Genomic DNA, 18,491 nt, shown 5'->3' with positions numbered 1-18,491 from the left:
CCGCACATGATGCTCCATACTGTATAATGACCGCATGCATACTGTATAATGGCCGCACATGATGCTCCATACTGTATAATGAACGCACATGATGCTCCATACTGTATAATGACCGCACATGATGCTCCATATTGTATAATGACCGCACATGATGCTCCATACTGTATACTGGCTGCACATGATGCTCCATACTGTATAATGACTGCACATGATGCTCCATATTGTATAATGACCGCACATGATGCTCCATACTGTATACTGGCTGCACATGATGCTCCATACTGTATAATGAACACACATGATGCTCCATACTGTATAATGGCCACACATGATGCTCCATATTGTATAATGACCGCACATGATGCTCCATACTGTATAATGACTGCACATGATGTTCCATACTGTATAATGGCCGCACATGATGCTCCATACTGTATAATGACCGCACATGATGCTCCATACTGTATAATGACCGCACATGATGCTCCATACTGTATACTGGCTGCACATGATGCTCCATACTGTATAATGACTGCACATGATGCTCCATATTGTATAATGACCACACATGATGCTCCATACTGTATACTGGCTGCACATGATGCTCCATATTGTATAATGACCGCACATGATGCTCCATACTGTATAATGACTGCACATGATGCTTCATACTGTATAATGACCCCACATGATGCTCCATACTGTATTATGGCCACAGTTCTCCATACTGTATAATGACATACAGGCACGCAGCTCACACACATGCAGCATCACACACACAGTATCACACATACACACGCAGCATCACAAACGCAGCTCACAAACACATGCAGCTTTGACACAAATGCATCACACATGCAGCCATCACACACACACACAGCCATCACACACACACGCAGTCATCACACACACACACGCAGCCATCACACACACACACAGCCATCACACACACACGCAGTCATCACACACACACGCAGTCATCACACACGCAGCCATCACACACACACACGCAGCCATCACACACACACACGCAGCCATCACACACACACACGCAGCCATCACACACACACACGCAGCCATCACACACACACATGCAGCCATCACACACACATGCAGCCATCACACACACACACGCAGCCATCACACACACACACGCAGCCATCACACACACACACACACGCAGCCATCACACACATGCAGCCATCACACACACACACACGCAGCCATCACACACACACACACGCAGCCATCACACACATGCAGCCATCACACACACACACACGCAGCCATCACACACACCCAGCCATCACACTCACACACACACCCAGCCATCACACACACCCAGCCATCACACACACACACACACACCCAGCCATCACACACACTCAGCCATCACACACACACACCCAGCCATCACACACACACACACAGCCATCACACACACACACACCCAGCCATCACACACACACACCCAGCCATCACACACACACACCCAGCCATCACACACACACACCCAGCCATCACACACACACACCCAGCCATCACACACACACACCCAGCCATCACACACACACACCCAGCCATCACACACACACACCCAGCCATCACACACACACACCCAGCCATCACACACACACACACCCAGCCATCACACACACCAGATACCTCATACACACATGACACACACACAAATGCAGCATCACACATCTCACACACACACACACACACATCACACACACAATCTCCTCTGTGGTGCAGGGGCGGCTGATCTGTCCATGTGCAGCTCTTCAGTTTCTCCGGCTGCTCACAGCTCTGCACTGTCCCGGCACCTCCCCCGTCTCTCCTTCTCTGCCGGGATAGCAGCTAAGAGCAGGAGACGCCGGAGCTCCGTGCACACACAGGAGGAAGTGAGTCGCTGACCTCTCATCTTGATCGCTGCTGGCTCTCTTCCTCAGCGTGGCAGCGCCGCACACACAGGGGGCGGGGGCGGGGGGGTGGTGGGTGGGGGAGGGATCGGTCGGGAGGAGACCCAGCATGTATAAGAAAAAAAAAACAGCCACAAACCTAAGCTACTCAGGTGCCGCCCCCTGCATTGTCCCTGCCCTAGGCACGGGACATTAGTGTCCCGCCCGGGATCCCGGGGCTGGCTGTCAAAATCAGGACAGTCCCGCGGGATCCGGGACGGTTGGGAGGTATGCATTATGTTATTAAATATCATGTTTATTTTCTAATGTTGGATTAAAATTGTTAAAAAAAAAGTAAATATGAAAAAAATATCTTTACAAATTTGCAATCGCTGCATTGACATGTCTCTTTATCTTGCACAGCAAACACAAAAAACACTAACAAAAAATAAATAAAAACTGCCAAATCTGCTTTTTTTTTTTCTTTTCAACTTGTAACAGTGATCATATGTACTAATGATGCTTATGCAAAGGATACCTCATGGCGAAAAAACAAACAAACTGATTTTCTCTTCCGCTTCGTTGGGGACACAGAGAACCATAGGATAGTCTGCTGCCACCTGGAGGCTGACACTATTATTACATTTTAAAAGAAAATTGACTCCTCCCCAGCAGACTGTACCTCGCCTGCCAGCCTCAGGCTTCCACTGTTTTGTGTAGTGTTAGTTGGAAGCAAGCGCTGTCTCATCTTAGTCATTAAGCGTTAATCGTCTTTTTCTTTTTTCAGATGTATCAGGGTAACGGGGAGTAAATGTGCGCTCTGTATCACCCATGCATTAACGGAGAGTACAGGCTGTAATTGTGCCCTCCGTATCTTCATACATCAGTATGGCTGGACTAACATGCCGTGACACTGTCAGTGATCCGGTACTGGTGCGGCGGTCCGTAAGCCAGCCAGCTCCTGCCCGGCCCACATAACGTGCTTGTTGCATGGAGCAGAAGATTGGATTTCAGGTCTTCAGCACAGGTGAGCATAAGTACACTTCCCCAAATAAGTTGTAGCATTGTTCATTGATAAAGTCCCAAGTGGGAGGACAAAATTGTCAAAGGATGATAGTAATGAAATATTGATATACACATTGAGATCTTGTTGAGGGGACAAAAATGTCAGAGCTTGTGACATGCTCTTTGACAAAGCAAGGGTGAAACGCGCGTCGGGGTGCCAGGACCGCATGCCATCAGTACCCTCTATATCATTAGATGCAAGTGTACATTTATTATTACTGTCTGAGGTACTTATCCCCCCACCAGGGGTTTAATGTGTGAATTGGCAAATTCACCATTAATGCTCTGACGTATTTGTCCACTCACCAAGGTCGCTCCTTCCACCCCATACAGTGGCAGATTCTGACCATGGATGCCAGCCTTATTGGATGGGGGGCGATCTTCCACCACTTTTAGGTCCAGGGATCCTAGGACTCCTTCCGATCAATGTATTGGATCTCAGATTCATCCGTCTGGCTCTTCTACATTGGCAACACCTGATTCTAGGATTGCTTTTCGGGGTCCAGTCAGAAAATGCCATGGTAGCGGCATGTGATTGGTGGGGCACACCAGATCTAGATCTGTTGGCAACCAGATTAAACCACAAGGTACCAAGATTTGTCGCAAGATCTCTGGATCCTCAGGCAGTTGCAGCCGACGCAGTGGCAATTCCCTGGTCCCAGTTCTCCCTTCCTCACCCATTTCTTCCTTTTACCTTTTTCTTCCCAGACTTCTTAAGAAAGTCATGGCAGAGGGGACTCCAGTTATCCTCATTGCACCAGACTGGCCTGGGAGGGCCTAGTACGCTGAGCATGATCAACCTTTTGGCTGAGGTCCCTTGGACTCTTCCTCACAGTTCAGATCTTCTGTCTCAAGGTCTGTTCTTCCACCAGAATTTACAGTTGCTCAATTTAACAGCATGGATGTTGAAGCCTTTATTCTGCGAGCAGAGGGCTTGACATAATCAGTCAGGCTTGGCTGTTTTATTGCAGAGAGTTGTGGCTTCTAGACCTCAAGTCGGGACCTTTCCTCAAGGAGTAGCACGCACTAGACTATCCTTTTGCCCCCTCCTTGATCCATGGGACCTTAATTTAGGACCCCATTTAGAATGTCTGATTCCTTTTTTGTCATACCAGCCGGCCGAGGTCTTGCCGCCTCTAAGTCAACTATTGCTTGTTGGTATAGAAGGCCATCATTCAGGCCTATAAGGCGAAGGCCAGGGTGCCTTAGTTTAGGGTTAAGGCGCACTCTACGTGAGTGGTGGCAGCTTCCTGGGTGGTGCGCCACCAGGCATCGGTCCTGCAACTCTGTAAAGCAGCTACTTGGTAATCGGAACATACCTTCTCCAAGTTTTATAAGGGTCCTTTGCTTCTTGAGATGCAAGTCTTGGCAGGAAGATTTTGCTGGTAGCAGTTGATCAGGACTCGGCCTGAGCAAGAGTAGTAAATTTGGTAGTAACAGTATATTATTTATTTTCCCACCCCAGGGACTGCTTTAGGATGTCCCATGGTTCTCCCTGTCCCCCAATGAACCAGCTGAGAAATTAAGATTTTTGATACTGTTTCTCGCTAGTCTTCATTGGGGGACACAGCACCTACCCTTAGTTGCCCACTTGGGCATTGTTTTTCCCTCCCGGGGTGTAGTTTAATTTGTTTTCTAAATGCTTTGATTCTTTCTTCTTTTTTTTTTTCCTTCTATTACTTTCTCACTAAACTGAGGAAGCTTGAGGCTAGCAGGCGAGGTATAGTCTGTTGGGGAGGAGCCAATGTTCAAGTAGAATGTAATAATAGTGTCAGCCTCCAGGTGGCAGCAGTCTATCCTATGGTTCTCTGTGTCCCCCAGTGAAAATTACAGAGAAAAAGATTTTACAATGAGTACCAAAAATCTTAATTTAATTGTGCAAAAGGAGTAAAACATAATGTAACATAAATTTAGTCGCTCTGTAATTGAAATGTCCTGCAAAATAAGCTTCCTTCTTTTTTTTTTTTTCCTTTTTTTTTTTTAAATTAAAAGGGGACCTGTCAAAATGTTTTCTGTTGCTATGTTTCTACCACATCATCAGGGTCCCCAATTACTTCATTTGCAGCCCCTGCTGTATATAAAATGACAGTATAGTCGTCCTATGGGTGGTGTCAGACCGGCCTTGGTGCGTCCTGAGAGTTCTTAAGCCCAGGCTTTCCCTGTTTCTGATGGATGCGGATGAAGTCTCCTAAGTCATACACATCCCATAACGAGTACATACGTAAGATTTTACAATTGATATAGGAGACGTCGCCCATCATTTCGGAGTAAGAACTCAGTCCGTCGCATGCACATAGCTAGGTAAGGCAGAGTGAATGCGCATGTGCATAGCTAGGTAAGGCAGAGTGTGCATGCACATAGCTAGGTAAGGCAGACTAAATGTGCATGCGCATAGCTAGGTAAGGCAGAGTGAATGTGCATGCGCATAGCTGGGTAAGGCAGAGTGAATGCGCATGTGCATAGCTAGGTAAGGCAGAGTGTGCATGCACATAGCTAGGTAAGGCAGACTAAATGTGCATGCGCATAGCTAGGTAAGGCAGAGTGAATGTGCATGCGCATAGCTGGGTAAGGCAGAGTGAATGTGCATGCGCATAGCTGGGTAAGGCAGAGTGAATGTGCATGCGCATAGCTGGGTAAGGCAGAATGAATGCGCGGAACTATGTAAGGCAGACTAAATGTGCATGTGCATAGCTAGGTAAGGCAGACTAAATGTGCATGTGCATAGCTAGGTAAGGCAGAGTGAATGTGCATGCGCATAGCTGGGTAAGGCAGAGTGAATGTGCATGCGCATAGCTGGGTAAGGCAGAATGAATGCGCGGAACTATGTAAGGCAGACTAAATGTGCATGCGCATAGCTAGGTAGCTAGGTAAGGCAGCATGCAATGCTTATGTGCAAGGCTACCTGTGAACCAAGCCTTGCACATGCGCCGGGCTGAACTCTCAATACGTTTCCTGTACTAAAAAAATGGTGGATTATGTTTCCTTCATCCAACACATCGAGCTCAACATCGTGGACATGCCCTGTTCACTGTAAGCCCGGTGCATGCGTGTTACACAGGGTCATACCCACCTTTGCACATGCGCCGTTCTGATTTCCCAAATGGTAGCATTTAATAAAACAGAACACTATAAAAAAAAACAAAAAAAAAAACAAAAAAAAACAGTAAATTGCTTTAAAAAAAAAGCAAAAACAAAAAAACTACATAAATGAAAAAAAAAAGTTCTGGCTTTTTATATGCGGAGATGGAAAAAACGAAAAAAAAACAGACAAAAACAAATGACTGTATCTCTAAAGGTACCGTTACACTAAACGACTTACCAACGATCACGACCAGCGATACGACCTGGCCATGATCGTTGGTAAGTCGCTGTGTGGTCGCTGGGGAGCTGTCACACAGACCGCTCTCCAGCGACCAACGATCAGGGGAACGACTTCGGCATCGTTGAAACGGTCTTCAACGATGCCGAAGTCCCCCTGCAGCACCCGGGTAACCAGGGTAAACATCGGGTTACTAAGTGCAGGGCCGCGCTTAGTAACCCGATATTTACCCTGGTTACCATTGTAAAAGTAAAAAAAAAAACACTACAGACCGTTTCAACGATGCCGAAGTCGTTCCCCTGATCGTTGGTCGCTGGAGAGCGGTCTGTGTGACAGCTCCCCAGCGACCACACAACCACTTACCAACGATCACGGCCAGGTCGTATCGCTGGTCGTGATCGTTGGTAAGTCGTTTAGTGTAACGGTACCTTAGTCTCTACTTCTAAAGGAGATAAGGGAATATTGGGCACATCTTCACCCTTTCATTAGTATTTGTTTTCTTCTTTCTTCTCTACTAATTTCATCTGTTCTTCGAAACAAAGAAAACAAAAAAAAAACACACATAAAAATATAGTTTGTGTCCCGCGACACGGGTCCCTGGTCCCCCGCTGCAGGACTTTCTGTGCACTAAGGATTGGTAAATTAGAAGTGGCTGGCCTCCAGTCGCGTCCGCTCGCTGTTCCTGTGATATCGGGGGTCATGCTTGGTTGAATCTCATCTATTCTTTACTTTACAAATTGCCTTTCTATAAACCATTTGTTGACCTTCTACCTTCCCTGCGAATTGTTTTTTTTTTTTTTTTTTGTTTTAGCAGATTAATGAAAGATTTCGGTGGTTCGATGAGCTGGTTTCTAGTAGTTGCTTTTATTTCATTTTCTTTAATGTTTGCTGTTCTTGACCTTACACACTGTTTGTCGCTTTGTTTCCTTTTTTATGATGTTTGTCTCCACATTTCTGTAGTTTAAATGGTTATTTAATACCAAAAATTGTCCCCTTTTTTGGTGTGTAGACAGAAGGGGGTAATTTGTTATAATACACTTCAGCTGTTGAGGAATCCTTGCAGGTTTTGTGAGGTTCTGCAGCAGCTGAGGTCCATATTATGATTTTATACAGTACCTGGATCTTTGAACCATATAATCGGGTCTGAGATCCTGCCAGTCAATCAAGGGTGACAACCCAATCCCTGTGAGCTTTACTGCTCCTACCCACACAAGGAAGCCTTTAAAGGGAACCTGTCACCACGTTTTTGGAAGATGGGATAAAAATAGCGTTAAATAGGGGCAGAGGTGGGCATTACATTAGTGTGTTTGTTATGCGTTTATTACCCACCTAAGTTGCCGAAATACCTTTGCAAAGTCTCCGTTTTCGCCTGTCAATCAGGCTGGTCTGGTCAAAAGGGCGTTGTCTTCCCCCAGATTTTGCGTAGTTTTCCGTTGGTGGCGTAGTGGTGTGCGCATGCCCAAGGTCCCGAATCCTCTGCCAGGGGATTTAAAAGAGCGCGCTGTTCGTTTTCATTGGTGATCGGTGGGCGCGGCCATCTTCCTTTGGCCGCGCGTGCGCAGAAGCGGCGCTCTGCTGGCTGCGGCTTCAGGAAAATGGCCGCGGGATGCCGCGCGTGCGCAGATGGATATCGCGGCGGCCATTTTCCTGAAGCCACGGCCAGCAGAGCGCCGCTTCTGCGCACGCGCGGCCAAAGGAAGATGGCCGCGCCCACCGATCACCAATGAAAACGAACAGCGCGCTCTTTTAAATCCCCTGGCAGAGGATTCGGGACCTTGGGCATGCGCACACCACTACGCCACCAACGGAAAACTACGCAAAATCTGGGGGAAGACAACACGCCCTTTTGACCAGACCAGCCTGATTGACAGGCGAAAACGGAGACTTTGCAAAGGTATTTCGGCAACTTAGGTGGGTAATAAACGCATAACAAACACACTAATGTAACGCCCACCTCTGCCCCTATTTAACGCTATTTTTATCCCATCTTCCAAAAACGTGGTGACAGGTTCCCTTTAAGTCCTTCTTTCCCTGCTCACATAAAAAAAGGCTGTGAGTCTTTTTTCCCTTAGGCCTCTTTCACACTTCCGTCTTTTTGTTTCCGTCACAATGAGTTGTTTTGTGAAAAAAAACAGATCCAGCAAATGTTTCTGCTGGATCCGTTTTTTTCTCATAGACTTGTATTAGCGACGGATTGTGACGGATGGCCACACGTTTCGTTCGTCGTGCTCTGGATCCGTCTTAAAATTGCTGTCCGTCAGACGGAGACAGCGCACATAGAAACAGTTTTTGTGTACGATGGAAAATCGCCCAGCGACGGATCCTGCACTGTCCGTCGTTGGCTATAATGGAATACTATGGGCCCAGGATCCGTTGCTGACCGTCAAAAGCAGGAATCCAGCAATGAATGCATTATTTTGAAACCGAGCATGCTCAGCAGAATTTCCCGTCAGGGAAATTCTCTCTCGCTCTCTCTCTTTTTACTATTGATGCTGCCTATGCAGCATCAATAGTAAAAAAGATATAATGTTAAAAATATTAATAATTAAAAAAAATCGTGATATTCTTACCTTCCGGTGTCCCCCGCAGCCTTCCCTATGCTCCCTTTCCCAGTGATGCCTTGCGAAATGACCCAATGACGCAAGACCGCTACATCATCACAGGTCATTGTCTCACAAGGCATCACTGGGAACGGGAGCTGCCGGGAGCATCGAGAAGGCTGCTGGGGACGCCGAAAGGTAAGAATATCACGATTTTTAATTTTTTTTAATCATTTTTAACATGGGTTGTGTATGTGTTTTCGCAGCTAAAAAACGGGGAGAAGACGCATACACAACGTGTGCATATAGCCTAATTCTGTCAACAACTGCCTCGACGGATCCGTCAAAAAAATGGCTGCAATGCATCCGTTTTTTACAATCTGCACAGGATCAATCTTTTCAACGCTTTGACGGATTGTGACTGATTGTAAAAAACGGAAGTGTGAAAGAGGCCTTACATACAAAGATGCCTATGTCTTCACATTCCTCATTCTAGATTTTTTTTATGTAGCAATTGAATAGCTGAAAACCTTTGAATCGCTGTGTGGACAGGAAGATGGCAGTCACAGACTTTCTCTGAGTGGGCAGGGAGAAGGCAGATTCCCAGGCTTTCTCTTTGAGTAGGTAATGAGAAGGCGGACTCACAGGCTTCCTCTTTGAGTGGGCAGGGAGAAGGCAGACTCCCAGGCTTTCTCTTTGAGTGGGTAATGAGAAGGCGGACTCACAGGCTTTCTCTTTGAGTGGGTAATGAGAAGGCGGACTCACAGGCTTTCTCTGAGTGAGTAGGGAGAAGGCAGACTCCCAGGCTTTCTCTTTGAGTGGGTAATGAGAAGGCGGACTCACAGGCTTTCTCTTTGAGTGGGTAATGAGAAGGCGGGCTCACAGGCTTTCTCTGAGTGAGTAGGGAGAAGGCAGACTCCCAGGCTTTCTCTTTGAGTGGGTAATGAGAAGGCGGACTCACAGGCTTTCTCTTTGAGTGGGCAGGGAGAAGGCAGACTCCCAGGCTTTCTCTTTGAGTGGGTAATGAGAAGGCGGACTCACAGGCTTTCTCTGAGTGAGTAGGGAGAAGGCAGACTCACAGGCTTTCTCTTGAGTGGGTAGGGAGAAGGCGCACTCCCAGGCTTTCTCTTTGAGTGGGTAATGAGAAGGCAGACTCACAGGCTTTCTCTGAGTGAGTAGGGAGAAGGCGGACTCACAGGCTTTCTCTTTGAGTGGGCAGGGAGAAGGTGGATTCCCAGGCTTTCTCTCTGAGTGGGTAATGAGAAGGCAGACTCCCTGGCTTTCTCTCTGAGTGGGCAGGGAGATGGCGGACTCACAGGCTTTCTCTGAGTCAGTAGGGAGAAGGAGGACTCACAGGCTTTCTCTTTGAGTGGGTAGGGAGAAGGCAGACTCCCTGGCTTTCTCTCTGAGTGGGCAGGGAGATGGCGGACTCACAGGCTTTCTCTGAGTCAGTAGGGAGAAGGCAGAATCCCTGGCTTTCTCTCTGAGTGAATAGGGAGAAGGCGGACTCACAGGCTTTCTCTTTGAGTGGGTAATGAGAAGGCGGACTCCCTGGCTTTCTCTCTGAGTGGGCAGGGAGATGACGGACTCACAGGCTTTCTCTGAGTCAGTAGGGAGAAGGCGGACTCACAGGCTTTCTCTTTGAGTGGGTAGGGAGAAGGCGGACTCCCAGGCTTTTTGTATTGGTGGAAAAGGTGGACTTGTTGGCTATATCTGTTAGTTGGTGGGGAGAAGGCAGCCTCACAGATATTTCTTACATGTCCTCAATACTATTAATCTATTTACATATGAAAATACTGTATCAGATCTTCGAGAACTAAGAACTTCTTATCTCCTTCTATTCTATGCAGGCCTTAGCTAGGAGTTCTGACAGATCCCCTTTAACATGGGAACTGTATTTTCAACAAACTGCATAAGTCACTAGTGCAGGTGGATAAAAGAAACTTTGTTGTATCCAGTATCGGAAAAATTTGCTTCATTTCCCAATAATCGGCCACTTCTTCCCCTTCTCCCTGTCTCCTAATCTCATCAACCACTTACAAAAAAATACAGCTCAAATCCATGTTACTGAGACAAGACAAACTGCAGACTGGTGCCAAAGCCCATTACTCTCTAGATAGAGGTAAGGGGGAGGAGGATTGAGGAACTGGCAGAGGGAGACATAGGAAGATCACGCTGAGCTTTCTATCAGCTCTTTTCCCTCACTGCAGAGCTTGATTCTGTTCAAGGCAGCTCAGCTTTGCTGTACAATGTCTTCCATGCCTCTGTTGCTTGTGTCTGTGTTGTACATAAAAACAAAACCCAAAAATTTATTAAGAACAGAAATCCATCGCTGTGTGCTATGTTCTATCTGGGATACACTATAGTGGCTAGTCTCTACTCACCAACTCCAAGTGGACTGCAAATTAAAAGCGAGAACTTCTGAAGATTGCAGTGCAGTGTTCTATCAAATCTAATGTCTAGCAGCCTTGACTATCACGTACTGATCAGAGACAAATAAAAAAAAATGTAATATGATACCTTAAATGCTGTACTCAATATTGACCACGACATTTAAGCTGTTTGAGAGAATAATAATTTTTATTTTTATAGCGCCAACATATTCCGCAGAACTTTACATTTTAGAGGGGACTTGTACATACAATGGACAATCCAGCATAACAATAAACACTTAGATCAAAACAGATACCAATAGGAATGAGGGCCCTGCTCGCAAGCTTACAATCTATGAGGAAAAGGGGAGACACGAGAGGTGGATGCCAACAATTGCTTTCGTTGTTCGGACCAGCCATAGTGTAAGGCTCGGGTGTTCATGTAAAGCTGCATGAACCAGTTATCAGCCTAAGTATGTAACAGTACAGACACAGAGGGCTATTAACTGCATAAAGTGTATGAGAACATGATGCGAGGAACCTGGTTATGGTTTACATTTTGAATGGGCCACACAGGGATAGCTAGGTTAATGTGTTGAGACTGTAGGCCAGTCTGAACAAATGCTTTTTTGGGGATTTATCGTATTAACCTGGGTAGTGTATTCCAAAGAATTGGAGCAGCACGTGTAAAGTCTTGGAGACGGTAGTGGGAGGTTCTGATTATTGAGGATGCTAACCTCAGGTGATTAGCAGAACGGAGAGCACGGGTAGGGTGATAGACTAAGACCAGAGAGGAGATGTAGGGTGGTGCTGAGCCATGGAGTGCTTTGTGGATGAGGGTAGTAGTTTTGTACTGGATTCTGGAGTGGATGGTAACCAGTGTAATGACTGGCACAGGGTAGAGGCATCGGTGTAACGGTTGGTGAGGAATATGATCCTGGCTGCAGCATTCAGGACAGATTGGAGCGGGGAGAGTTTGGTAAGAGGGAGGCCGATTAGTAAAGAGTTACAATAGTCCAGACGAGAATGAATAAGAGAAACAGAGTTTTTGCAGAGTCGAAAGTAAGAAAAGTTCGAATATACATAATAGAGTATGCTAACAAGCAATGTTACTTTAAAATCCCCCATAGATATAGTTTACCATAAAAAATGCACGTGTTTAACACCAACACAATCATAATAACCTGTTACGGTGATGATGCAAACCTTACCCCTTCAAGCCATACGATGGACACGTTTGGGATTTATCTCTTGCAGTAAAGCTTCCTGATCCTGAATATCAGGGCGATTAATGGGGTATTAATGGGCAATTGTTTTTCACCCTTTACCATTGCTTGCATTAACATGATATGCACGACGGGGCCCTGTCCTTTTAAGAGCACATAAATATTAGTTTGGCAGCTGCTGGGCTTTGTGTATTTGGAAATAACCCATGCACTCACTTAATCATTTTTCCGAGGGGGAAACAAATTGGAGCAATCTGCGGCCAATCTCCAGTGGGCAAAGCAATTTGTAAAAACCAATTTGTTTTTGCTCAATAGCTTTTTTTTCTTTAGATCATGTGTTTCTGTGTGATAAGTCAGTGGCGCACACTCGTGAAAACTCAAGTCCCACTTCAGATTCTGGAGCGGCGCTCAGATATTCGGCCATTTAGATTCTCTCTGCAGTTGTAACAATAATTGCTGGGTAACCGAACACTTGTACAGTCACATGTATCACGTTGTTAAAACTATTAAAAAAAAGTGGACAATTAACAAAATTGCCAAAAAAAGGTTCCCCACCCGTGTTATGTTTTCCGCTTACACCAGGGTGTCCTCCACAATGATGCTCTTCCCTACATCTCCGCTCTCTTCTGGATTTTACCAACCCACTCATACTCTCCGCTCAGTCGTTAATCTGCGACTCTCCTCTCCCCATATTTTATCTTCTGTCTGCTGGACGTCTCCCGTGCTGCACCTATTCTGTGGATTGCACTATCCTGGACCTCAGCTTTTATCCTCCTCCGTTTTAGGCGTGACTTGAAAACAACATTTCCTGTGTTACATGCTGTTGCCTATTTACACGTACCTGTCCTTGCCTTTAAAAAATGTATAATCTGTACTCTTGCTACCCTCCTTATTGACAACCACATAAACCTGCTTTTGGTACACTTATCATTCTTAAAATGTGGACACTGGATCCTATTTTTTTTGAGTTTCATATTATTTATTTGTTTACATTTTAATAATGTGTCGAGAAATGAAGGGTTGAATTTTTAAATAAATTTTTTTTTTTTTTTGAGAAATGGAGAGTAATTTAATTTTTTTATATTTTTTTGTAATTTTTTTCATAGTAGTTGTGTTTTTTTTTTTTTATTAGTCCTACAGGGGACTTGAACACCTGCAATCACTGGGCGTCATAGGTATATGAACTTATCAGATACAGAAGCCTTCACTAGACTGTTGACTTCCATGACAAATTCTTCTGCACCCCATTTCTAACCTCTTAATTGCCTCTGTCAAAATTAACAAAAACATCTAAGGGTTTAGACTATTACTTGATCTAGCTAGGATTGCAGCATTTAGACTCGGGTGCCGGCTGTATAAGCAGCTAGCACCCATACTGTATGGAGCAGGACCAGCGCCTGAGCCCGCTCAGTAGATGCAGTATGCACAGGGTTCTCCCGGGTGCTGGCACCGATCCTGGAAATGGCACTTGTGCTTATGAAAGACTCGTACCCACCTCTTGCAGTTCACATTGGCATCTCTGCTGGTAGAAATGAACTTTTTTTCTAAAGGGGGCAACAAATTAATAGTAAGTAGGATCCATTGTTTTTCTTTCTGAGTGTAAAACAGTAACATTATTAAGTAATACCTGTTGTTTCAGGTGACTTCAGAATAAGCTGTCACGTGTGTTCATGTTGAACACCACTATTTCTGTCCATTATTTGACTTTTATCCTGCATTTTTCACCAGTTTTGCAGTTTGCAGGCTTTATCTCTATTTTAAAATTGTCTCTGAGCTAGTGGGTCTAGACTAGCTGCTATGATGTCTCCCATACACTGCACACACAGACATGAAGTATTCCTGACCTCCCGTGTCTATGTAGCGCATGTCCAGAAACAGCAGCATGGAGGATGTTTTTTCCAACAGCACTGAGCAGTGTACCTGTGAATCCAGCACTGGGGTGAGATGAAACACTTACTCGAAAAGCAGTAGCACGGTCTCTCTAACGGCCTTCTCTTTTTATAAACTTCAATAGGCAGGATGGATTTTACCAGTGGTTTTAAAGTAAATGTTCAGATCAGGAGGCAATGGGGAGAAGAAGTGGCTCATAAGTGGAGAAAGAATCTTATTTATATGGAGATATATAAGCACTTTCTTATATTCGCTTGTACTATTGATTTATGCAAAGTTTGTTGAATCGATCAGTAAAATAGATCGATTATGAGCTGTGTGAAAGACCATTTATAGAGCATAAATAACCAGGTGGGTACTTCTCCTAAAATTATTAGGTTTGGCCCCTGACTATAATACCTTATGTAAAAAAAAAAAAGACAATATAAAAGGAGTGCACTTATTTTATCTTGCATATATAATACTTGAACGTGTACAAAAAAGCCCCTAATGACGGAGGTGAGGCGGGCAGTGATGGCCGTGTTTCAGTTCCTATGGTGGCGATGGATTTTGTGGTGTCTCCAGTAAGGGGCTGATAAGTATGAGAGCTGCCAGAGACGGATCCCCGAGGAACAACTGCCAGGATTCATTTACTGAAATCAAAATGTCAAGCACGGCTTTGCATCAGACTTTTCTCATGTACTTGTTGGAAGCAATTTTGACAATTTACAAGGGCCGCACCCTAACAGATCTCCAGGACCTCGAGATTCACTTCTGAGGACAGCTGGATATGTATGTGGATGCAAAGAGGAGAGCAGAGGAGGGAAAAAGGGAAAGTATTATCAAAGTTTTAGAATTATTTTAGAATGAACTTGTCTCTCGTCTGTCACTGTTGAATTTCACCTTTTAATAACGGGCTTAACAAAAATCTTCCTGTATAGTCTGGTGCTATGAGCAAAGGGGGCTGGAGAATTTTTCTTTTTCCTGTAAAAGCCAAACGGTGCAACACATGTAATGAAACCCAATTGCAAAAAATATATATATATGATATGTTTTTTTAAGCAGTTTTTTTTTTTCTGCTCTTCTCCCTGATGAGAAAAATGGAATGCCAAACACAGATGTGATCTCAACCTAAGCTTTAGGACATGAAAGCAGCCAACACAATCCCTTCAAATCATCGACCCCCATGCTGGTCATGTACCGTGCCTTGCGAAAGTATTCGGCCCCCTGGAACTTTTCAACCTTTTCCCACATATCATACTTCAAACATAAAGATACCAAATGTAAATTTTTGGTAAAGAATCAACAACAAGTGGAACACAATTGTGAAGTTGAACGAAATTTATTGATTATTTTAAATTTTTGTGGAAAATCACAAACTGAAAAGTGGGGCGTGCGATATTATTCGGCTCCTTTACTTTCAGTGCAGCAAACTCCCTCCAGAAGTTCATTGTGGATCTCTGAATGATCCAATGTTGTCCTAAATGCCTAATGATGATAAATATAATCCACCTGTGTGTAATCAAGTCTCCGTATAAATGCACCTGCTCTGTGATAGTCTCAGAGTTCTGTCTGAAGCACAGAGAGCATCATGAAGACCCAGGAACACAACAGGCAGGTCCGTGATACTGTTGTGGAGAAGTTTAATGCCGGATTTGGATACAAAATGACTTCCAAAACTTTAAGCATCCCAAGGAGCACTGTGCAAGCGATCATACTGAAATGGAAGAAGTATCACACCACTGCAAATCTACCAAGACCCGGCCGTCCCTCTAAACTGTCATCTCAAACAAGGAGAAGACTGATCAGAGATGCAGCCAAGAGGCCCATGATCACTCTGGATGAACTGCAGAGATCTACAGCTGAGGTGGGACAATTTGGCTATAGGACAACAATCAGTCGTACACTGCACAAATCTGACCTTTATGGAAGAGTGGCAAGAAGAAAGCCATTTCTCAAAGATGTCCATAAAAAGTGTCATTTAAAGTTTGCAACAAGCCACCTGGGAGACACACCAAACATGTGGAAGAAGGTGCTCTGGTCAGATGAAACCAAAATCAAACTATGTTTGGCGTAAAGGCAACACAGCTCATCACCCTGAACACACCATCCCCACTGTCGAACATGGTGGTGGCAGCATCATGGTTTGGGCCTGGTTTTCTTCAGCAGGGACAGGGAAGATGGTTAAAATTGATGGTAAGATGGATGGAGCCCAATACAGGACCATTCTTGAAGAAAACCTGTGGGAGTCTGCAAAAGACCTGAGAGTGGGACGGAGATTTGTCTTCCAACAAGACAATGATCCCAAACATAAAGTAAAATCTACAATGGAATGGTTCACAAATAAACGTATCCAGGTGTTAGAATGGCCAAGTCAAAGTCCAGACCTCAATCCAATCGAGAATCTGTGGAAAGAGCTGAAAACTGCTGTTCACAAACGATCTCCATCAACCTCACTGAGCTCGAGCTGTTTGCCAAGGAAGAATGGGCAAGAATTTCAGTCTCTCGATGTACAAAACTGATAGAGACAAACCCCAAGCGACTTGCAGCTGTAATCGCAGCAAAAGGTGGTGCAACAAAGTATTAAGTTAAAGGGGCCGAATAATATTGCACGCCCCACTTTTCAGTTTTTGAATTTCCACAAAAATTTAAAATAACCAATAAATTTCGTTCAACTTCACAATTGTGTTCCACTTGTTGTTGATTCTTCAACAAAAATTTACATTTGGTATCTTTATGTTTGAAGCATGGTATGTGGGAAAAGGTTGGAAAGTTCCAGGGGGCCAAATACTTTTGCAAGGCACTGTATGAGGCTGAATACATGCTGACTGTTTTCCGTGTGGCTTCTGGAGATTTTTTTTTTTAATTGTCTTATTTTTGTTTGCCGTACCTCATGTCTGTATGTGTCAGCAGATGTGAATTCTGCGCTCAAGCAGCAACTGCGCCCTCTCCCTCCGCGCCCTCTCCCTCCGCGCCCTCTCCCTCCGCGCCCTCTCCTGCAGCATCCTCACCTGCAGCATCCTCTCCCTCCGCGCCCTCTCCCTCCGCGCCCTCTCCCTCCGCGCCCTCTCCCTCCGCGCCCTCTCCCTCCGCGCCCTCTCCTGCAGCATCCTCACCTGCAGCATCCTCTCCCTCCGCGCCCTCTCCCCCCTGCCCTCTCCCTCCACGCCCTCTCCTGCAGCATCCTCTCCCTCCGCGCCCCCTCCCTCCGCGCCCCCTCCCTCCGCGCCCCCTCCCTCCGCATCCTCTCCTTCGCCTTCCATGCCCTCACCCGCCGCTTCTTCACCCACGATCTGTGCAGACAATACTCTGTTCTGATTCGTGGATCCTGAAGTATAGCCCGAGCACGCCGTTTGCATTAGCCGAGTGCACAGATTGGCTTTGACAGCTATTGATCAGTGCCCAGCGCTCCGTTCCAGGACCAGCAATTATCTCAGTAAGTCAGTGATGAGGTGAGGAGGGTGTGCGGAGATCACACAGCATTACAAGCCATCCTGACCATAATGACAATTATTCTCCGGGTCCTGTACTCCCCCGCCGGAGTGTCAGACGGTGCTTCTAGCCGCAGCTCTCCCATCCCCCCTGTCCATGGCAAATCCTATGGCGTAATATGTATATATCACTTACACACATCTACACTCTTCAACATTGAAATTGTAACACGAAGAAGGAAACGTCGTGGAATTCTGTAAATTCCAGGATGGAGATGATCCTGATCTGCAAATGAGGACGAAATGGAAACAACATTCTCGAAACCTGTATTCAGTGTGGAGTCTGAGCCTCGTGCAGAAATCCTGGCATCTACAGCGTCGGCTGCTGGCACTGACGGGTGGTTTAAGAGTAGCCGGGGGCCCGGGCAGTTTAAAAGGTGTGGTCCCCAGGTACCCAATGTATCACGTGACATGTCACGTGATCCTCCGCTAGATCATGTGATGGGTCATGTGATGGATCATGTGAGTAACGCACAGGTGCTCTTGGACACATCCATACACGGGAAACGAGAGAGATAGCGCTGCGCAATGTTTTACCTTATGTACATCAGTCTGCATAACATAGCGCTCTACATAGTACACAAGGGGTGGGAGATTGCAGACCGTGACTAGTGTGGAGGCCGAACCAATAGGCTGAAATTTATTTTGCTCAATCTAATATATAAAGCTGAATGTGTGCATGTGTGTATGTCCGGGATTGGCACC

General features: G+C 45.6%; 1 protein-coding gene across 1 annotated transcript in view; it reads left to right on the top strand.

Annotated features, from left to right (window-relative positions):
• Positions 1–18,491, top strand: part of VPS50 (VPS50 subunit of EARP/GARPII complex) — a 200,729-nt gene that overhangs the window by 39,088 nt on the left and 143,150 nt on the right. The window lies entirely within an intron of this gene.

The sequence above is a fragment of the Ranitomeya variabilis genome, chromosome 6 (assembly GCF_051348905.1).
Source record: "Ranitomeya variabilis isolate aRanVar5 chromosome 6, aRanVar5.hap1, whole genome shotgun sequence".
NCBI lineage: Eukaryota > Metazoa > Chordata > Amphibia > Anura > Dendrobatidae > Ranitomeya > Ranitomeya variabilis.
Note: the sequence above shows the minus strand (reverse complement) of the source record. Positions and strands in the feature narration are given on the sequence as shown.